At 35.7% G+C, this 23874-nt stretch overlaps 1 protein-coding gene across 15 annotated transcripts in view; it reads left to right on the top strand.

Moving 5' to 3' along the window:
- Nucleotides 1-23874, top strand: part of LOC144443207 (semaphorin-1A-like) — a 94782-nt gene that overhangs the window by 44913 nt on the left and 25995 nt on the right. For 11 of the 15 annotated variants that reach the window (XR_013481674.1, XM_078132616.1, XM_078132615.1 and 8 more), the window contains exon 1: nt 22922-23076. The gene's annotated coding sequence lies outside the window, so the exon portion shown is untranslated. Of the gene's footprint in view, nt 1-5183; nt 5359-19059; nt 19158-22921; nt 23077-23874 lie in introns of those variants that run through there. The other 4 variants (XM_078132603.1, XM_078132604.1, XM_078132605.1 and 1 more) reach the window with 3 other exon arrangements.

Raw genomic sequence — 23874 nt, 5'->3', positions numbered from 1 at the left:
ACAAAATGTACTCTGCTAGAGGTACATGTAGTCTGAAATCTTCCCTGAGACACTTGTTAAACAGTACACTGTGTCACTGTTTGCTTACATTATCCCCAGGTGTACATTGCCCATGCATCACAGGTAAAATGCCATCACTGAGTTTGTCTACTGAATGTTTTATATGCTAGCCTGGAGACTGATTAGAATTTGATATGTAGAGAGTACGGAATAAATACAGGCAATGATTTATTGATAACTATGACAGATTTCCGTATATTTCTTTAGTCTATCCTTCTATTCAACAATTCACTTTCTCCATAATTTTGTAATAAGATGTAATGTGAAGAAGTTTGGAATTTGAATATCTTTCCATTGCTAGTTCTACCGTAGCTATTGAAGTTCATAAAAGATTTACGTAGCGAATTCTTGCAGAGTTTGTTTAAGATCGTTTTCAATTGAATCAAGATGGCTTACAAGGGGTTAACATTTCTTTGAGTCCTCAGTAATTGAAATAATGTAACCAGTACCATGGAAGGTTTGACATTAACAAGCACATATGGGCTTGAATATCAATTTCTGGAATTAAGGCATCAGATGGTGTCAGAAATTTTAGTTGACTAAAATAGACTCTAGAGATCATACCTGACTTTTGTATTGTACTAAAAAAGAGAACAATCGTTAATTCGTAAAATCAATTGTTGGGAAATAATAAAAGGTTATATAATAGTTCTGTGATGCATTTGAGATGATGTCATACCTTGAAATGAGAATAAATACACACTTGGTAATTTTGAATCAGCAGTTGTCCAACAAGTTAACTGTACTAGAAGTAATAGGGGAAAAGTATGTCTTTAATTTATAGAATCTGTCTTGGGAAATAAGATTATACATATATATGTATAATGGTTATGTCATTTGAGATGATCTCCTACCTCAAAAAAACCCAAAAAACCCTAACACTTGATATTTCTGAGTCATTTTATAGTTGTCTAGCTACAATGTAACAAGTGACAGTTGGATATAGGCATAATGTACTAGAATAGAAGAAAAAATTATCTTAATTTGCTGAATGTGTTTTGGTAAAAAAGATTATATAATGATTATAACATTTGAGCTGATTTCACAGCTTGAATATCTCAAATTAAAATAAAACGGACACTTGATATTTCTGAGTCATTTAGTTGTCTAGCTAATAAATGACAGTTGGACATATACGTATTGTACTAGAATAGTAGAAAAAATTGTCTGAATCGTAGAATGTGTTTTGAAAAAAAAAGATTGTATACTGAATATATCATTTGAGATGATTTCTTATCTCAGTATTTCTAATGAAAATAAAATGACACTTGATACTTATGAGTCATTTAATTGTCTAGCTTATATAAGTGACATCAGGTCAGTTGTCATGATCTGTTATTGCTAACAATTTCTTGACAGTGTCTTCTTTCAGTGTATTGTGTGACCTCAAGGAAGTCATATCTGTTACTCCGAGTGTATCATATCATATCTGTTCTATATTTGGAGGAAATTTTGAATGCCATGTGCATATCGACAAGAGTTCTAGGTTTCAGTTCATTGGTATGTGTCACTTTGAAATGACAATTAGCCAAGTTTATGGTTCACCAGATACTGATTTGTTACATTCTGCTCTGCCATGTCCTTCTGTCACCTAATGTACGCTGTTCTGTTATATAATGTTAAACTGTAATGCATGTTTGGGGTCGGGGTGGGGTGCGGTGCAGGTGGGGTGGGGAAGAGAATGGGTGGGGGTTTGTTACTCCCGCCCATTGCCTATACATGTACCACCCTTTACTGTCTTGTTTCAAACATTGGTTCTAGAAATCCATCCTGTTCTAGCTATAAATACATACATGTTATTAACTGCCCTAAGTCCGGGCAGTAGTGTTTTGAACATTCTAGTATTAGTCAGAAATTGACTTTCCTGTTCCAAATATTGTCTCTAATAGCCCGACAGTGAAATCCATACTGCCCTTTATCAAACGCCATGTTATATTCAACTGCATACACGTGTACAGTATCAGATTATGTTGGAAATATTTCAAGTGTTTTGTGAAATCTTTCCGTAGGTGAAATATTTTTGATACGTAATAGAATCTAGAATCATAGAAATAGTATAAAAACAGTTTGATGTGAGCTATACTATGCTATGTATTCCAGAGCGTCCATTGAGATGAGTTCACTGAAACTGTTCTAAACATCTGTCTGAAAAAATGTCATTTATGTAATAAAAAAAATCATTAATTATTCCCTTTACACAATTTATTCAAACTATTCTCCTGTGTAATATGATTTTAGAACATGATTGATTAATATCAAAAAAGTAAGCCTTCACATTTATTAGAAGTAAGACAACAGACATTCGACAATATTTTATTTTACTCGGAGCTTACATGAACTAATCCCTGTAGCATTATTAATAGGCAACATGAGTTTATTGCCCACGATGAATAATGATGTTCTTGCCAGTTGTTGAGAATTTTGTGGATACAAACTGCTATGGTATGAATGCAAGTCAGTCATTGAACTCAAATATGAATTTTTTTATGCAGTTGATTCAAAAAATTACGTAAATGATACACTTCCGTGCGTCATTACTGGTTAGAGTGTATGAAACCACTAATACCGGTGGTGGGGGCGATATTACTACAACTTGGCACTGTGCCAACTATATTCCTGCTTTGGGATTACTCTTCGCAGGATGTTGGGTCACAGCGGGGCACACGTACCGGTCTGGCCAGTCTACATGTATGCAGTGAAATAAACTCTTTATCTCGATGCAGCCGTAATATTTTACCTAGATACTATATACTGTCAACCTATGTTGAACCTCTCAGTATTGCACATAGCCATTTTTCTGTCTGTGTAGGTGTACAGTTATGTAGCATGTTCTTAATGGTTTGAAAGAAATAGCATACCAATTCATAAATTTCATCTTTTAATTCAAAATATTTTTTGTCTTGTGTTAAGCCTGTACATGATTATTTGTTGTGACGTTTTGATTGTGGTACCCAGTTGGGCATGAAGCATTTGTTGATACTTTGGCACACACAGCAGTTGGCGTGAGGAGAACATGATGAAAGTGACCTTTAGGGTCAAGACTTGTTTTCATTGATTAATTCTACTTCACAGAAAACTAATAAACTGTTCCACAGAGTTATCATCAAGAAAAATAAATGTGTAATGAAGTGAGCCCTCTAGAGTTCATTGGTCATGCGTTTCCTGTGTGAGTAACCGCAATGGCTTCCTCAGTTTGTTGATATAATTTCATTTAGGAGTCGTAAAAATTGATGGATTCAAGAAGCTGTCAACACTTTTGAGTTAATCTTGTAAAAAGGAAAATACACGTATGTTAGTCATTATAATAACCATCAGTGGAAATGTGGTATTGCCATCGTTGAGTTCAGATATTCAAAGTATGAAGATGTATTTAACAGAAGCATTTCTTGTGTATGTGCACTTTCCATTTTCCTGGTGTTATGTGAGGAAATTTGAAATTGAAAGAATATGTGATTATTCTCCAATATGTGTGCTGAGTAGGGCCCAGTGTGCCCTCTAAACCAATTTGACGCGCTACTGGTGCACACAATTTCTATGCAATGCACCAAAATTTGGTGTTCCCCTAACTCTTACTATGTGGTGACTCACAAGAAATGTGAGTTTTTCTCATTTTGACTCACAACTACAAAATTTGGCTATCATTAGAGAGCACACTGGTAGGGTGTAATAAAGTTAGAGATTTGTTGTGATTATTTTGATATGGTTTTAGATCTTTGTAATGACATAAGGGGATGGGAATGTTTTTGTTCACATACATGTATGAAATATTCAGATTTCTACTATCTGAAAATTTTACTTTTTCATGAGTTACATCTTGTAGTGGTGGTAGGAGCAGATGTTCTGTTCTGTGACTTCTGATGTGTTTTCTGTAACAGTAGAGTTGTTTGCTGATGTGTAAGCTATAACCTTTTTCAGAATAAATAGGGATTTGGAGAACAGCGAGTAAAACAAATGTTTGTATTTGTAGATTTGTATAGAACTACAAGTAGTACCTAACTGCATGGTTTTTTTTGTGTGTAGATCCATGTGTATGTATAGTTATACATTCAGATTGCAAGTAAAGTGTTTGTCATTGAAACAGATGTGCAAAGCTGTGAGCAAAATGTTGTATATTTGTATACAAATTTCCAAATATAATATTTGCTCTGGTCTGTAATGTTCCTTGCATTCACTGTACACTTTGAATCATGAATGTATGGTTGTACAGAGACGTGCAGACTTCATGTCGTATAATTCTCAAGTATGTGTTTTCAGTTGAATGTGGTATTTATTTTAAAAAACCAGAAATATTCCTCAACTGGGATTAATCACATAATGGGTAGTTTTGACACGTTTTGAAGCGAAGAATGTGTTCATTGATGTGCTAACAGTTAAGTCATTGATCAGATCCTACTAATGTCTGAGTGATATACAAGACTTTGGTAACTGGCAGGCATCGGCATCTCGTACAAATGATGGAAAATCAGCTGAGATTTGTCAAACTACAAAGATCAAAGCACAATGTCTGCAATCAGTTGTTATGACATCACTGAAGTACCAACACAATCTGTTCATGTGAGAATCCATTCTCATATTTCTTTTGATTTTGTTTGCGTTTGACCTTTCGGGGTTGTTTCCTTGGTGTCTGCCATGTTGCCATGGTTATGTTAACACGCCATTTGTCAGAGGTTAATACTATCTCAGTAGTTTTTAATCAGCTGTGGGTTTCTAGGATATTGGTCCTGCTGGGAAGCAAACTTGTCTGAATGTAGTAGGGTTAATGAAGTGAGAGGGTCCTTCATGTTTGTCCTTGAGTCAGTTCACCAAACTTCCAGTATGCAAGGAGATGATGTACATTGTCTCAGTACGTAGATCAATTTGAGTTATTTTACTTTATAACCAATATGTATTCATTGCTTTTCACTCTAGAGAAAGAATCATCATACCAGACTAAGCAAATCTATATAATGTATTGGAATTAAACCTTAATTTTGCACTATAGATGTTGCTGGGTATCCATGCTATGCCACACTGTTGTTAGAAAGATACAAGTTGTCTTGAAATTGAGAAAATATGTATATCTTTTAAAATCATTTTAGACCAACTTTACTCACCAGTTTATTTCATTTCTTGTTTATTTGCAGATTGTGCGTAGAAGATAATATTTATTGTATGAAGACAAAGGGAGGCCTGTATTTGCAGCATCTCTCTGAGCAGTAGTAGTTCAGAATATTATACTTTGGAAGAGTTTGAAGTTTTCATAGTTCGGAAGTTGCAGTGTGCACAGTTTTTGAGCATCAAGTTATTTGTTTTCAAAAAGTGAGTACTGATTTCAGTGTGTCATGGTATGATATGGACTTTTGATACATGGAAGTATGAAGTTGATAAACTAGTCATGTTTGTCTGCAAATGTCAAACTTTCAAGGATACATGTAGTTGGGGTTTGTGAATGTTTGTATGTATCTGGTACACAGTCAAGTGTTTTGACTGCTCTGTTCTATAGTGCCTGTGTATCTTTCAAAATTAGTTGTTGAATTTGTGGAACTTGTACATGTCAATGTTGTATCAACAGTGATACCAATGTGATACATCTGAAGGACACTGTCAAATTGTTTATATGTTTGCATATTTGGTTGATTGATTGATTGATTGATTGATTGATTGATTGATTGATTGCGCGAGAGAGAGAGAGAGAGAGAGAGAGAGAGAGAGAGAGAGAGAGAGAGAGAGAGAGAGAGAGAGAGAGAGAGAGAGAGAGAGAGAGAGAGAGAGAGAGAGAGAGAGAGAGAGAGAGAGAGAGAGAGAGAGAGAGAGACTGACAGATGAGACAGATTAGAGATAATGAAGAGAGATCAGAGAGCAAGAAGATCAGAGAAAAGAAGTAGCAGGAAGTAGCAGGAATGGTGGGAGCTGAATCAACATCAACATACACATGGATTATGTCACACAGCGTATTTTAAACATAGATATAACATGCTGTGTAAAACAAACATCAAAAACAGAACAAAATTTTATGAAGCCATAACAAATAATATGATTCTGAACTTCAGAGGTCATGGTAGAATTGTACATGCAAGCATGAGCACTTAAATGGCTGGAGGAGATACAAGGATGAACTCCTGTCCATAGAACTGTGTTTTATCAATAGATACATTTATACAAGTCACCTAGAACAGACAAAATAAAATGTAAGTGCCAGTAAAAATGAGTTTGTGTCATAAACAACCACACCTTGTAAATATTTACTGATAATGAAATAATGTACAGTAATTTGTCTTCTGACCTCCAAGTACGTTGTAAAATGGGGAGTACAAAACCATAACTGGCCGTTTACTTATTGATCCATAGAAATGTTTTCACTTCAACTGTGGAGTCATTGGTGTGTGAAGGTCACGTTTCCTCTTCAAGTAGTTGACAGACCTTGTGCAGTGATATGATACACACTGTATGGTGATACTACAAGAATTGAAGGCCATGCACAGATATCGCTATTCAAAAATTTTATAATTGGACCAAACTTTTATGAATTACTCTGTGGGTTTCTTTGCCTTGGACTCCTGTAAAGACCTAGTTACTATTATGTACTGTTTGTGGTGACGTTTATTTTTCGTTGGCAAATATGTGTTTTCAGATGGATTATATGTTTAGCAGGTATTATGTCCAACTTCCGATTCCTTGTTATTTCCTCACAGGTGTTGGATGATGAAGTTCTTTTCTGTGGTTTAGGAACAGGAAGGGAGAGAGAGAGAGAAAGTTAAAAATAGCCAAATATCATTTGTAATGATATTGTGTTGACTGAGTTCCATAAATGAGCTTCCGTTAGTAAATAGAAAGTTTGTTTTTGATAGAAATTATCATAAGTTTCTAGAAACATGAGATTGAAATAATGTTAGTCTTTTGGAAGTCAAAATGTCTGTTATTTGAAAATTCAAAAATGTCTGTTGTGACAGTGTTGTCAAAATGGTGTCGTACTTCTAAAGCCAAAACATATAATACTTTGTTGACTTAGGTCATATCTTGTATATAGAGAGGACTTGAACACCTCCAAGGTTGCAGAGTTTTCAGGTGTTCTTAGGTGTAATATAACCCTAATGCAAATGAGTCCAGATGTTATGATTGGTGGGTGGGGGAGGTGGGGGGGAGGGGGGGGGGTTGATGAGGAGGGTATTTCAGTCTTAATTTGTTCACTTTATTCAGTTCAAAAGTGTTTACTCACTAAGATGTGCTACAAAGAATGTTAGAAAGTTTTTGAAAATTTTGACAAATTTGTTTCATTTGTTCATGCATAAGCTTCCAAGATTTCACTTGTGATATTTCTGATACACTTTCTGTACAAACAAACAATCTTTCTTGTGTCCTCGATGATATTCTTGTTTTGTCATGTGTAAACAGTGCTGTAAGGTTAACCCTCAATCAAAAGCCTTATTTGAACCAGACTGAACATAAAGACTACCTAGCCTCCAGTCAAGCTTCTGATAATCCCCTCTCCGTGAGAAACTTTTCACCTAGAACAATACTAGTGTGATAGCACCCTCCAGTGTTGACCCTTGGAGATAAACTATGACCTTTGATATTTGAAAATGTCACTATGTTTGGGGATGAACCCACAGATAACAGCAATGTCCCGAAGTAAAAACATGATTGATGTTACTGTGTTGTTTTGAGCCAAAAAGAACCATTCTGATAATATTTTGACTGGTTCTTATGTAAAATGTGTATTTTAAGATGAACGGTATATTTATGGTTTTTGTGGTCATCTTTTGCTGTTTGTCCAGCATTCAGATGAAGCATCACAGAATAGCACATCTGTACTATGATATTTATAGGCAATAAATCATTTTAACTAACATATGCTACTTGAGATATATGTTTGAAATTCAGGGCTAAAAGTAAGCAGTGATAAAATGTGGTATAAACACACTCGCCACTTTGTGCTAACTTCATTTCACATTCTCTCAAATTTATTGTCTACATTAAAACTTCAAGATGGTGAATATTTCGCTAAAATGTTTACAAGTTTGGAAACCATGGGTGGAAATTCAGAGAATAGGGGAAGGAGGTGTGGTCAAACTCTTAAACATAGTGACCTGAGTGTATACTCTCACAGCTAGAGGTGTACATTGAGGTGTTGTATATCATTCATGTGACAGAGATACTGGTAAAGTTTATACACAAACACTTGTTATTTGACGTGTTCAACATGTCTCGCTGCACGTTCCGTGTAACGCCTAGCCCTTTAGGGTGAGACCTCAACCTCTGAATCTAACTGAGAATTAGGCCTGTAACCATTGTTTTACTTGGTATAACTGACTGTATTTGCCCCACGGCTAGTCCTATTTCCGTTACCTTGTAGGGAATTCCTAGAGGGGGATACTTCAGATTGGTCATTTTGGTCAAAGAAATACTGATAAAATTAGGTGTTACCAAGTGGATTGAAAATGCATTGTAATGTTTCCAGGAGATTAATATTAATATGTGTTTATACAAAGTGTAGGTTTTCAGTGGATTTGTAATGAGTGTACATGTGAAATGATGACACTTGAAACTGAAAGAGGTGGGCTGGTTTTGAAATGTCATACATACATATATGTCATTTATTTGTTCTTGTTTATTGTCACAACACTAATGCAGTGAAGTCACAGCTTCATGATGGCAATATGATGTGATGTGGACAATTCAGGAAAAAATCGTGAATTTGATATTTATGTTTTTTGGATTCTTTCAGTTAATATTACTAGTAATAGTATACATATATTTGTTTTCTTGTTGAAAAAATTTGCAGTAATCCATCACACCGGAAAAAAAAACTGAGCTTGCTTGACACAAGGCAAGCCCATTCAATGCAAAAACTAATCCAGGAGGAACTAGATTCAATCAAACCACAAGAAATCATGTCGAGAGGTTCCTTGCTAGGACACGTGCCAGTGTCATATATTATGTTCCAGCCCTTGAAACAAGTTCAGACAATCACCTTTGCCTTCCATCTTTGTTTGTTTGTCGTAAAAGCATGTTACACACCAATTGCTCCATTTGTTGTAACTTGACAGTTTTGTTTAGAACTTTTGGAGTCATGTTTATACATGGAAACTCTGATGTAGTCATGGAAACTGGCTTGGAATTCTGGGTAAAGAGATATCCTTACAGCATCAACATGTTCAGGTCAAAGGTCAACAGAAATTTGGTTCAGAATAGAGTAAGTGTATGCTAGGAACCTGTCATCAATATTGTTAGATTCTTTGGAACCAACAACCTGGAAAATCTCCCCCCTTAGGATGCAAAGTAGTGTTTTCATTTTACTTGTGGAATCTGAAGAAGAAAACAGGAGGTTATTACTGGAGTGGCCTTCCAGCATTGCTCAAAGAAAAGGTGCCTTCAGTCTTTAAGTTAATGTTTGGATTACTTCCAGCCAATTTGATGGACTTCTCCTGTCAGAAAATCGTGGTGGGAACTTGGGAGGTGCTCTAAATTGTCAACACCAATTTGAGATGATGTATTGTGAGAAAGAAAAAAACTTGGCTGGGTATATAAGAACTGGGGAGTAGAGAAGGATAGAATATAGCCCAGAGACTTGTCAAGGTCTTAATATCTCAAGCCATCCAAAGCTTAGCATGAAATAGCAAAGCAAAAAACGAGTCCCTTGGCTAGCTTCAAAAGGTCTATTTTTTTTGGGTCAAAAAAGAGACATTGAAAAAAAAGACGTAGTAGGTTTTTAAACTTAATTCTTATGAATGGAACCTCCAGCTGTATTCTCTGGTACATCGTAATAGTACTTTGTCCTTCATAAATTTCAACTGCAACTATGTGAAAGTTTGTTTCATGAGCATAAATTAATGATTTTGAAGAAAGCATCAAAACTACATTCATGTATGTATAAGTGCCCCTGAATAACAAAAAGAAAACTTGTTTGACTATGACTTGGCGTCTTGGTTGTAAAGATATAGTCTGATTGGATTTAGTTTAATTTATGCACCATGGTCATTATGTGGGTTGCATCATGGGAAACTAATTTGCATATTACAGCTAAGTCTATATGAGGCTTGCCAACTTTACACCAGGGACACAGTCAATGGTATGTTATTCTCTGTCATAATATTATTGATTTCTTAGGTTGGATGTTAAATATGAATTATTTCTTTAACTCAGATAACACAGTTACTAAAACGAAACTCTGCAAATGTAATCGAAAAAAAAGACGTTTAGTGAATCAATACAACCGCCAGTATATTTTAAGAATTGATAAACTTGTGGTATTATGCTGGCAGGTGAACTTTTCCACCTGTAGTACCAGTTGGTGGGTCTGTCATAAAATGTTGACAGCTCTAGTTTTTTGCCAACACAGTGTGTTTGGATATTTCCAGCTGTCTTTGTTCGGTCAACACTTTCCTGCCAAAAATAACTCTCGTGATGGATTACTTCCTGTTATGCCTGGTGCATGTTCTGCAAGTCTTCCTGGCTGGTGAAGAGGAATGTAGTGGAACTTCCAAAGTTGTTCCCGTGTTTCGTGTGTTCGCAGTCCATTCATACCAAATGGTGCATAACGTTTGACCTTGTACAAAGAAATCAATTGACCTGTTTCTTGCCATCAGTAAAACATATAAAGTACTTGTTTTGGCTAGCAGCGAAGGTTTACTTTAGGATAGTCTTTGATTTCCATAAAGTGGGAGATAATTTTCAAACATTTTGGTAAAAATTGAGCGGTTAGAAAAACAAGATTGTTGTGCTTTGATGGTGTAGCATACTAGTAGTCTAAGTTTGTCTAAAAAGTTTGAATCTTTTTATCAGATTAGGTTCAGATGTTCTCAAACCTAAAAATGGGACTGCATAAATAGAAGGACTTTACAGATTCTCATTTTGTTTACACTGTGTGATTAACGTTGAGTATAGTTTGTCTATGGCTATTTACTATTTGTTGACGTCCTCAGTTCATTAGATGCATTGAAATTGTAGTGATAATACTTAAGCAAATCAAACAAAAAATGTGTTATTAGTCATTTTTTGTGCCATTACGACAGCGATAGGTGATAGGTGGTGTGGTTTTGTCAAGGTAGTGAAATTGAATTGCTTCTTCAGCATTAAATAACTGAAGCAAACAGCGATTTCTTTAAACCAACAAAATAAACAAAAATGCACTTGTGTTAGTTTTGTTCCAGTCAATCTCTCCCGAGTCCTTTTCATGGAGAAAATGAAGCTAACAAGTACACCAATGAGGTGTAATGTCCACTTGGATGTTTGAGCAAATAAGTGATGCTAGTCCAAATATTAACTTTTACATTAGGGGTGCCATCACAAAAGTTGCTCGCCAGGTATTTGCCAAACATGGCACAAGCAAGGGAGTTGAATTTTGTTAACACATGAATTTGAAGTGAGCACCCTTAACTGGGTCAAGTTTATCCCATCCTAAACATCATACATTTTGTACAGTTGTACATTTATGTAAAAATATAACTAAGAAACTTATCACGGTGCCCTTCTATAGTCGGTTTAGATAGCTAGAAATAGTAAGACTGCAACCATATGTGTCTGGGCTCGTAAAAACAGCATTCTTGTACAGTTATAAATGCTGTTCACAAAGTTATATTATCTGGTCAATGTGTTCAAGGTGAGAGGTAAGACATTAGAAAAGATATATACAATATTGATAGTGTTAGCGTTATGAAAAGACCAGTTAATAAAATAAAACTCTGAAAGGGAATTTCTTTGCTTGTCACAAGATCATAGTTTGGTCTTTCCTCTTTTGAGTCTTAGACACAAAATGATACAGTTATCTTAGCTACAACAACAGCTGTGACTTTAAGTTCTTGAATTTACTTCGCATTGCACCAAAATTTTAAAATTTTTTTTTAAATTTTCAAAATTTTGGTGCAATACAAAGTTAAATTCATGAACTGAAAATTTTCACAGATGAGTTTTCATCATACTAGCTGTAACTTTGCTGTGTTTTTCCCGTAACTGAATTCAAAGTTGTATACAAAAGTAGAAGTAAAATTAATGTAGTATGCTACAGTATAGCCCAGAGATTTGGCTAGCTGGCTCAAACAAGATTGTCATCGCACCAGATAGCTACATGTAAAGTCTGAACAAACCCATTCTTGAGGAAAATAAGTGACTTTTTGACAAGCAAACAGTATTTCATGTTGAAATATTGGTGAAAAAACTAAAAGAAAGAGACAGTCAAAAACCACAAAAGTTTAAAAGGTTGGCAGAAATGTTGTTGTTGAGAACTGGCACATAGCAAAAATTGGCCTGTGAACATACATCATCTCATTGTGCCATGTTAGGGCACTTTATTGCACCCCTCTCAGAGAGCATCATGGTGTATATTGTACAAACTACAAACTACTGTGTGTGAAGACCTGATTAATTACTGGTAGAACCATTTGGTTCCTATTAAAATAAGACTTGTTCCACTCTATAACCTGTAGTTTAAATTAGTTTTGGTCAATTCTAGATAGTGTTGGGTTCCAGTTTATCACAAATACACAGCTTTTTGGACTTTTTCTGTCTGATGATTTGCAAGAAACTAGTCATAGAATCTTTTCCACTATCTGACATACTGCTTTTCTCATACCAGACAGTGACACAGAAGTCACGGAATCTTTTCCACTATCATGCATTCTGTTAGTGTAGTACCAGGCACAAAAGAAAACAGCAGAGAAATTTGATCTGTTAGCTTGTCAGTTCTCCTCGGAGACCCCGTGACTGCCAAGGTGTATTCATTCCAGGATCTTATTCAGCGTTTTTAAAGTTCCATTATCTTGATGAAGATTGACAAGCTCCAGTTTTATGCAATCATGCCAGGCCAGGGTTGTTACAAATGTTGCGCATTGTTGCATTTTGGTACACAGTGGTGCTGCATATACACTGCCTATAATATTAAGGAAAACGTGTGAAGCAGTATTTCCTTGGACGTGTCTTTGTATGAAGGCAAGGTGTGTGGAAAAGAGCAGGCCACTTTTGTATTGTGTTGAGTGACCTCACGCTGGGATACCATAACAGAAGGTTTGTGTCCTTGACCTTGACCTTGACCTTAACTTTCAGGTATTGTAATCAGTTCTTTCAGGACAGCATTCATTGTATGCACATCTTTGATGAATTTTCTTATTGAGATGTGTTTGTTGTGCATTTTCATACAGACTACACGACTAAAGTCAAAGATTTGGTAAGAATTATAACAGAGAAAATAACGTTTTTAAAGTTTTACAAATTTTCTTCTCCTAAAAAGAAGTTTATAGAACAAAGTCAGAGCTTTTGGAAACCTTTTTTGGTGCCCACTTCAACGACAGTTTAATGTTGAGCTGCTGCTAAGTAGTAGGTTGTAATAAGGATTTATGGGGATGTTATTTTTTATGCTTCCATGCACAAGTTTCTTTTAGTAGTTACTGTATGTCCTCAGTGGTTGCACCAGTTGTATGTTTGGTTTTGGTGCAAATGTAATTGGCGATGTTATGGTGATGCACAGAGTCTTTGTCAGTTCTCAGATGCAGGGTGACGATGAAATAATCCAAGTCAGATCTTTTGTGAAGTGGAATATTGAGAGTCCGAGATTCACACAACTTGTGCTGAAGATACTCATGGAATTTGTTGTTTTGGTTCGAATTTTTTTGCATTTTGCAGTTTACAGAAAAGCTATTAGCTAAGAGTAATGGAGATCAAAACAAAACAAAACAAAAACAAAAATTGTCATTTTCTCACGTATCGATTGTTATGCTGCTTTTTGGGAACCCTTCAGCTCAAAAAAAAGAGAAATACAGTAAAATTACACACTTTCCTCTATGTTTAGTCTTTTTGTTGGAGAAGTACCCAATGGCTGGGGGTACTCAGGTCAAATTTATCACCTACCTACCTGTATAACAAAAACACTGATCAATGTATTGCAAGACTTTAAAACTGAACAGAACCTTCAGTCCAACTATCATAAGAACGGAACACTGGAAAACACAAAACAAAGTTGAAAATTTCATTATGTTATTTTTATATTGGCAGTAAATAAGTGTCAAGATGAAATGAATTTTACTTTTACGTGACCATAAATTTGTATGGAACAATTAAGAACTGGACAATGTTGGCATATTGCCAAATCCATTATTGAAAATAGCGTAGGAATTGTTAATTTTGTCATCCATTCGTAACAATGCATTCGTGAGTAAGTCTCAGAGTATGAAATGTTATACATAAATGAAAATTATGTCGGAATTTAAGTGCAGTGTATATTACTGTTACATACAGGTGTTGTTATGCGTGACTTCCATAACAAGTACGACACTTGTTATTCTTGTCTCCCATTCTTTAAAATCCGGTAGAATTTTCAGTCGTTAATTTTCATGCAAAAGAGTTTCTAAGTAATCTATGTCCTATAATTGTATTTGCAACATGAGAGAAATAAGTCATGCTGGTGTGAGTTTATGTTATGGTGTTATACCAAAACAAATTCTCCGTTTACAACACCACGACCTTATGACCTCTCTAGTGGTGTCAGATAGATGGCACCGGTCCAAATCAATAGATTGTAGTTTTGCGAATCTCTTTTTTTGTTTGTCTCTTTCATGGTGTCTTCTCAGTGACACCACAACACGTAGAGATGATCCAAGACCAGGACATATATCTCTCTGTCGTTGTAAGCAAGTAATAATTATCTAGTCTCTGATTTGAATGAACAGGCCTGACTAATGGCAACAAGTGACAAAGGGCATGGAAAAAAGAAAAAAAAAAAACATTGGGTAAAAATAAGTTGCAGACAAAAACAGTGAACAATGAACAAAGACATAGGATTGAAAAGTTAATGTAACTGAAAAATATAAACTTATTTGTGTCAGTAAAATGCAGATATGAAGTCAAATAACAAAAAACAATGGTGTATTGTTTTGAAAGAAGGGAAAGGCAAAAACACTGATAGAAGTAAATAAGGAGTGGTGTGCAGATAGTGTGTACTTTAATATAACCATGTGACTGCTACTGTGTACATTAGAGTCAAAGAATAACCTTTTTGGCCACAGAGTCCTGATCATAACAAATTTTAGATATTATTGTTAGAACAACAACAGCATTGGAGTAGTATCTGTAAGAACATTGCAGTTCTGTTTTGACTTGACGTAAACAGTGTCTGCTGTATGAAATAATGGTGATAAAAGATGACAAAATGCTGTTTTGCTCTTTAAAAACAAGGTATACCAAGGCACGTTCTCATGAAGAGTAACATAAATGCAGTTGATTGCAGTAGGCTTGCACAGATAACAACAACAACAACAACAACAACAACAACAACAACAACAACAACAGCAACAACAGCAACAACAACAACAACGCTAAGTAGTTCCATTGTCAGTGTTATTGGTAAATAATCAGACTTATTAGCAATTGTAGATAATTTATCTTGAATGTCTGTGTATTGCGTTCCTTATCGGTCAACATCTTACCAAGGAGTTTATATTCTGATGGCGGGAGATTTCTGAGTTGTCAGTCACATCGGAAATGAGTTAGTTCCAACTCAGGTGTAGCTTGTCGCTGTTTGCACAGGTAACACAAAGTCAAATACAGCCAAACTATCTGAATAGCACTAATGCAAACAATGCCACAATCTCTGTGTTGTCTGGACTTTGCAATTAATCTTAAGTAATTAGCAAGTCCCAGCCCTCTTTATGTATCAAGTGAACCAATAAATGTACTTGAGGGCCAGTTTATCAACTGACATTAATGCCAATCTAGATACTAAAATATGTAGTTCAATATTGCGATAACATTATTACCAGGGCAACCAATGGAATGTTAGATTTTATCCACACTGGGAACATGTTTTTGAGTGTTGTATTATTTATAGTTAGAAATTTTGAATTACATAACACAGAGACAAGAGCAATGTGTCTGAAATCCAAATGCTTGAAACATTGTTCTGTTTGTGAAGATTGTTGCAGTGTCATTGTGAAATTGTGATCTGATAGGTTATTTGTTTGTTTGTTTGTCATTTATTTTTCAAAGGAACACTGACAAAATATTGGCAGAGATTCAACTCACTTTGATTTTTCCCAGGTGTTCGTGTTGACATAACATTCACAAACTGGAAGATGTTGTAACAGGTTTATTTATTTTGAACTTGACTGACCTGTGAGAAAATTTTACTGACTATTGTAGAGATGGCAAAAATTATAAACTCTTTACAGGGTTAATGAGTAACTGTAATTGGTTATTTTTGAAGTGGTTTCGTGAATTATGTGGCAGTGTGAATTGATAAAATGTTCAAAGTACCACGAAAAGTACAAGATGGAGCAAGTAGAGTCTTGTTTCCTCGTTTACAGTTTACAGTTTCAAGGCTCTGAACAAGTTTGACCTAGTTGATTTGATGGAGAATGTGTAGTAAATAACTTGGCCGCAGAGCAACAATTCCATAATCTTGATGAGCAGTTTACAATGTTTTAGAATCCCTAAACATATGTTTTTTGAGCTTTCACCACGAATGGAGCAATCGCAGTTGGCAGAGTTTAGTTTTAAATGCCGAGGTTTGAACCCCAGGTTCTCGTACTATTGGTATGTTCTCAGTGGAGCCAAAAGATTACTTAGAATCCTTCTTTTGTTCAAGACCCAACTTTTTCTACAGCTCTGACATACAACTGTTTTTCACACCTAGATTCTAATCCTAATCTGAATCAGGCCTTTAAAGGCCCAAGATTCAATCCCAGGTTTTAACATTAGTGTTATCTTACCAGTGGAGCCATAAAGATTACATGGGATTATTATTTTGTTCAAGACCAACTTTTTCTATGACTTTGCCAGATAACTGCTTTTCACAACTCGACTTTAATTCTAATCTGAACTGGGTTGTTAAACGCAACACAGAGTTGTTGGTTTTGATTTGCAAGATCATTTCACTGGCATTTGATGTCTCAGATTTCAAACATCACTTGTTTGTTATTGATATTCATTAAAGTACGAGATGAAATAAAAACCAGATGAATCAAAGCAGGGAAGTAAACCATTGTTTGTGATATGATGAACCTGTTCAAATTTCATTAATTCATCCAGGCACTAATAACTTGTAAACACAATACCCTGAAGTGATCCAAACTTTTATCTAAAGGCAAATATAAATTTTTCCCAACTTTTTATTGAAGCAATCAACTTTCTGACCATAGTATACAGAAACTTGATATGATGCTGGAGTCATGATGGGTGAATGGTTAGCGTGACCGGCTTGGAATCTACAGGTTGCAGGTTCGAGCCCTGTCGCTGCCTGCTGTTTGTTTCTGAGTGGCTAAAGTCCTTGGGCAAGATTTGAACCACGACTGTGCCTCAGTCAACCCAGCTGTATAACTGGGGACCTGGTAGGATGTAGGTTGCAATGTGAAGGCTTTAATCCTATGCGCTTAAATGGCTGCAATGGATTGTATGCTCCCCGGGGAGTTGAGGAAGACTAAAAGGGCCGTTGTGCTGTTCTGATCCGAGCCAGGGGTAATAATTGTAAAGCGCTTTGAGCACGGAGTGGGAAAGCGCTATATAAGAAACCAACATTATTATTATTATTATTATTATTATGCTCATACTTGATAGAGTTACGGAAATGTCGGTTTTGATAGTGGGTTTGTAGTATATCGCGATGATTTTGGTACCGAGTCACGGTTTCGGGGATCGGATCATGTCGATATGAAACAAGAATTTATCAGGTATAAATAGTAACATGGTTTTGGTTGTCTATGGACAATTGATGTATAAATCAATTACGTTGTCTTTATGTGTGTACACAAAAAGTCACAATTAGGAGCTATTGTCTAACATAAATTTGTCATGTAATGTTTGTTTTGCATTGTTTTCACTGTATGCTTGTTTGACAAAAGTATTCAGATATGTAATCTCAGTTTCTGTAGTTTGATTGACAATTCAAAGGATAAGTTATAATGACACAGCAGCCATAGTGATTTATAGGCAGTGGGGGAAGGTCTCCGCGCTGTGCTGTTCAGGTATGGGATGCACCACACCCTACTCCTACCTTCTGCCTCCTACACACAGACACACAGACACACACACACACACATATAGAGACACATGACAGAGAGAAAAAGATACAGAGACAGACAGACACAGAGAAAGAGAGAAGAGACAGACAAACAAACTCCAGCACACTCCTATTGCCATCACCATCCCAATGCAAAGAGGGACTTGGGATCAGCATTTTTTCCGTAGTTGTAATTGTAAACCCTTGCATTAATAGTGGTTGGAAATTTGGTAAAACTTGCATAGATATATTTTTGTACCTTGCACCATCATTTGTGAAAAACACCTGGGGAACTTAGTTAGATTTTTACCTACTTATCAACACTAAAATAACATTGGTGATGTCGTGAGGTCAAACCCTCATCAATATGTTACCTTGTACAGTAATGTAGGGTGGTTACTATACTGTAGTTTCTGTAGTTTTGTTATGGTGATTGTAATCATAGACCCTACACGAAAAGTCTATGTTGTAATGTGAACTCTCCAACAGGTCCTGTTTGTTGTGTAAGTTCATCCATGCTACGGTTCATCTTGACTTGAGAAATAGTAATTGTATATTGGTATTGCAATAACTGTTGAATTTTTGTATTTTAAACAAAGTTTGAGGGGCTTCTATGTCATGTCACTACACAATTTTGACTGACACAGTGACACCAGAATGTCAGGTACAAAAAAAAAATTTGCAAAAAATCATTCCTATTTTGGACTTGTCAGTGTCACATTTTTCTGATTTGAATTTGTAAAATTATGGTTTTTGAAGATTCATTTTATTTCTAAATGATAGTGAAGTTGAAATCCAATATCTCAGTATATCCATTTCCCAATAGACCATCCATCCGCAGATGGAGGGCCCTGTAACTAATGTTGGTCCCTCTCTTTTATGCCCCCTCTGACTTGAAATGGTATGTGCCAATTGTATTTATCTGATATTGTTATTCAAATTTACCAGCCATTGAAGTCTGTTAAAATTCAACCTGTGTAGTGAGGTATTATAGTTTGACCCCGGTGTTGTAGAGCAGCAACGGTTTCCCTTGCCTTGCAGTCATGAGTTGAAGTAAAATACTACAACTCTGTCAAAAATTGGATATAAATCATCGGTGTGAACTGCATTTCCATAATCAATATTCAAAGGAATCCAGGTAGGGAGTTGCAGTTATTTTGAAATGCTTTGTTGAGTTCAAAGTGTGAAAGAGATGTTGTATTTAACAGAACAAGATGATTACTTGATAAATGGTTTATATTTAGACAAAATCAGCAGAGTTTTCAACTTTGTACACTGTATTTAACAGATAACTTTTGTGATGTTTTCAGATTTCTAGATTCCTAAAAAACTTATCGACAGTTTCTTGGCATGCTATACACTGTATACAGAAAGATATATTGATCCACTGTCAGATTAACTGACTTGAAAAATACAGGGTTGTGTGTGTACAGTTTGTTGGTAAGTGTGTACTTGTAATTCCTGCACGGCCTACTGATCTAGGGTTCTAAATGTATTGTGTCCTGACTAGTGTTTCAGCTTCTGCACTATTCTAACGATACCAAAACTTTGATGCGATCGTTTGACAGTTTAGTTTTATAATTTTTCGATGTCCCGTGTCTGTATTTGAGTCTGATTTTGGGACCCGCATTGATGTCTCACTTTTTGTCAGTGGTCCCTCCATTCAGTGAGTGTTTGAAAAGACTTGTTTGGAGTATTTGGTTATGAATAGGGGCTCTGTGAAAGGCGACTCAACAGGTCTGAAAGAGTGGTGTATAAATTGAAGCCCATTGAAACCTTTGGACAACAACTGAGGCTTTGTTTACTTGGCCTAGGTGTGTTTGTGCCTAGGTTGTTGAAATGACCGACAGACACCCAGAACAACGCTGTGTGTTGACTAGTCCCGCCACTTCTTGTTCAACCCTGAGAAAAATAGACTCTTGATTGTTTGCATCTGTATTGTGAGCAATTTCTGTTTGATAAGTTCGCTGGCAACCATAAGATTTTTGAAAGGGAGTCTTAAAGTTTGTAGCCTTGAGGTGTCCTTAAGTTCACTTTGGCGAGATACGGATGTTTCGAGAATAAAAGCAATCCTATTTTATTGCTTAGTTACTTCAGAAGATGTAAATTGAACTATACCTGTATCATGCTTTGTAGTTCTTTCAATTCTGACTCACTGGATGAGTTATGCTTTCCTCTGAAAAATCCATCTTGGAAGGGGTGGAGTTAGTATAATACAGTAAATTGTTATTGAATAATTTATCAGTTTACACATCACATGTGAGTGAGTGTTTTTCTTGTTGGACGGGAAGGTGGGGGGGGGGGGGGAGTCGTCACCCATGAATGAGTTTCTTAGTTCAAAGTAACAACTCACTACATGACAGGAGATAGCTAGAGTGTCATAAATCAGAGACTAAGTTGTTTGTGTTGGTGATGATATTTAGTTTGCTACAGGCTGTTCATTGGACCTCTGTTCCTTTATGAGCAAATATGTTCTGTTCTCAGAAATTACACCTTCACCTGCCTTCTCTGTTGTACAAATAATCCATCGTTTCAGTTGAATAATAATTTCACCAAAATGTGTTATTGTTTGGTTGAAGTAATGTAAAAAAAAGTCTTTCAATCTTGTGGGGGTCATCAGAGTTCACTTAGCAATCATGATGTACAATACCATGTAGGTGTAAGCCGATCTGACATCTCAAAAAAGTGGTGAAAAAAGGTAAAAAAATAATACATAGAAGCATTTATTTCCGTGATAATACAGTTCAGGAAATCTCTGTGGCTTAGTTAGCCCATAATATCGGCAATGTGATACATATTTTGGTTACAGCTGTTGACAGTTTCATAGCTACCTAAGTTTGTGAATGTTTTAGTCACTATAGAATAGTATTATGGTATTAGTATGAGGGTCACGTTTACTGAACCACTTGTTGATCACGTACTATAACTGTCCTGATCTACCTCCTATCAAATACCACCTACGTAATTAGTAATTAGCATTTAAGAGTGAAAATTACCCTTGTGTGCAAGAATTTGTATTTGGTCTATTTATAGTAATAATTATTAATATTAACATGGCAGCCTTGAATATTGTTGTCTGTTATATTTATATATGCTTTAACATTCCTGTAGGTATGAGTAAGTCACGCCAGCCAAAAATGAAAAAAATGTATTTGTTTGTTGTTATATTCTGTTTTCATACACACATTCTTGTGAAAGATTGTTCTGAAAATATTAGTAGTTTGTATATATCCATTATTTCTTTCCAAACTGATGTTGTCAAATTAAAAGAACTCTGTTATTTCTATTACTTATTTACTTATTACGTCTGTCGGTTATTAAATTTATGTATAACAGTCAACTGTCGTTGTTCTTGGTGATCCTATATATATATAACATGGAAATATGAAATGATTGGGTTGTATTGTCGTTAGTTGACTTGTTCTTGTGTATTAATAGATGTTATTTTGATGCAAGATTGAATTTGACACATACACATAGTCAGCAAGGTTTGTTAATGCCCACATGGTGTCCTTTTTTGGGTGACTATTTGACCCTGAAATTAGATTAGTTTGTTAGAAATTTTGCTGATTTGTTCATGGACAAAAAAAACGGCCAATATAGCCCAAAGGTATAACCAATTAAGTACTTCAGCTTCGTGATCAAAACTACATCCCACACAATGTCGTTTTTTTCAATCACGCAGTGTTCTTGTTACAATTGAGTGTCACGCTGACATGTGTTTATCTTAATGTGTGGGTGTTGTGACAACAAGACAGTTATTTTGCTATTGATGAGTCACTTTCGGTTTTAATTTAATTAATTTAAATATTAGACAGGTCTTCTTTCCATTGTGTATTTATTTAGTTAGATGATGTATTGTTGTCACCAAATTCAGTTCCTTATAAAACATAATACCTTATATGTACATGTATGAATCGGAATAATTGTCCCTTTCTTTTCTCTAGTTGGCTATAATTGTTATATATTGTTATAATTGTCATAAAAGGGTGAAATCAAAAAGCTTTGATACGAGAAGATATTATGTCACAGGACTCTCGAAACACAGGGGAAAAAAAAGAGAAAAAAGTTGAGAGTTTGGAACTTTTGACCCATAAAGTAGACTAAATCTTCTTGTATCAAAGTGAACGTTTTTACGATGTAAACATGTATGTTTGTGTGACTGTTATTTATATAAGGAAGATCAACAAGTGAAACAGTGTAACAAAATTGATTTAAGAGCAGAAACAAAGTATCAAAGTTTCCATTGTATAACAACTGATTAGATAGTTCTGATGATGCAATCGTGGTGTGTTTATGATGAGGTGACTGACCCTATATTGTCTATTTTAGTTGAGAAAACACAGTGTGGGAGGGACAGGGGCTTAACAGGGATGCAGTGTCTGTGTCGTGCGTTCTAAAGATGAATGGAAAGTACAAAAAACTGTGTTTGACTTATAACTTAACTTGTAACGTCTTCAGCGAAATCTTCAGTCCTACGCATAGTGGTTGTTGGTGTATTGTGTTTAGAATTCAATATATCACTTTATATGGAGGAAAACCTCATCCTGGAACAAAGACGGATAAAGTTGTTGACTTTGAATGGTCACTACCTGGAAAAAAATCTTCACCTGCTGTTATGTAAATAGATTTTCTGGTCTAGTAGTTAGTTTTAACTTGGTAGAATTAGCCTTGACCATGTGACTTCCTATCTGAATGTACCGTTCTCACTACTGACATTGCATGACGTGTGTACCAGCATGTGTTTATGTTCATGCTAATCAGTTTAAATGTCTATTGGCAAGCTGGCTGACGTCTGTGTGATGTCACATGTCAAAGGTCGTTTGGTGTGTGTGTAAGGATCATGAGGATTGGTTACTTGGTAATGGTCACACCCCCACCATTTGATGACTGTAACAGGAAGTATGCTTCCTTCATGGAAAAATTGGTCCAGCCTGTATGATTACAAGTTACACATTATTTTCATACAGTGAAAGCTAGTACATGTATGTATATATCAGTGTTACAACCAACTCTCAGGGAAAGTTAACTGTCATCCCAGTTCAAGCCGATAAGTTGTGAGTTTGATGATTTTATTGTTTTCTCTTAGATAATATTTTATATGTTATGGGACTTTGATCTGTTTTCTAATAGAGGATTATACATATTGACACACAGTATGGGGACCAGCGATTCATTTACAGGGAGGAGGGGGAGGGGGGGGAGTGGAGGAGGAGGGGGGGTTGTGTAATATTGAGGGAAATTAAAGGCAGTATAGCATTTAGGTTTTGTTTATACCATAGACTTCACAGTTTTCAATCACCTTCTGTTCACACCCAATTGTTGAGTGTGTCAATAGCAATTTCTTATTGGCAAATTTGTTTTGTGAGTGAATCATGTAGGATATCACAAGATATAGCACATTCCAGGCTTTCCTCCACAAGGAAGTTTCTAAGTTCCTGTATAGAATAATACCATCATGAGACCATTAACCTACATGTTCCTCATTTAGTTCACACACTAAGAAAGTGGAAGTTATCACACTCAGTTTTCTATAATACCAGGATTTATTTTTAAATATTCTATACTGTTTTTGTCACGGTGGTAAGTTGGTAGAATCTGCTAAAGTTTCCTTAATATTTTTCTGGGGTTTCCCCCAAATTGTACATCATTATGTAGGAAGGTGTGCAGACGAATGGTTACACATCATTTTTCCTCTGGGCTGGGTATAGTAGAAAATTGGTAAAAACTCAGGTTTTCTAAACATTGTAAGAACCTCTGTAAGCAGACAGATTCCAAGAGTTTACCGTATCTCTAGTACACACAACTTTTTGTTATCAGTGTCTTAGTGTCTTGCCTTGGGGTATCCTTGTGGT

Source organism: Glandiceps talaboti, chromosome 12 (assembly GCF_964340395.1).
Source record: "Glandiceps talaboti chromosome 12, keGlaTala1.1, whole genome shotgun sequence".
Taxonomy (NCBI): domain Eukaryota; kingdom Metazoa; phylum Hemichordata; class Enteropneusta; family Spengelidae; genus Glandiceps; species Glandiceps talaboti.
The sequence above is the reverse complement of the archived record's forward strand: the minus strand, read 5'-3'. Positions and strand labels throughout refer to the sequence as shown.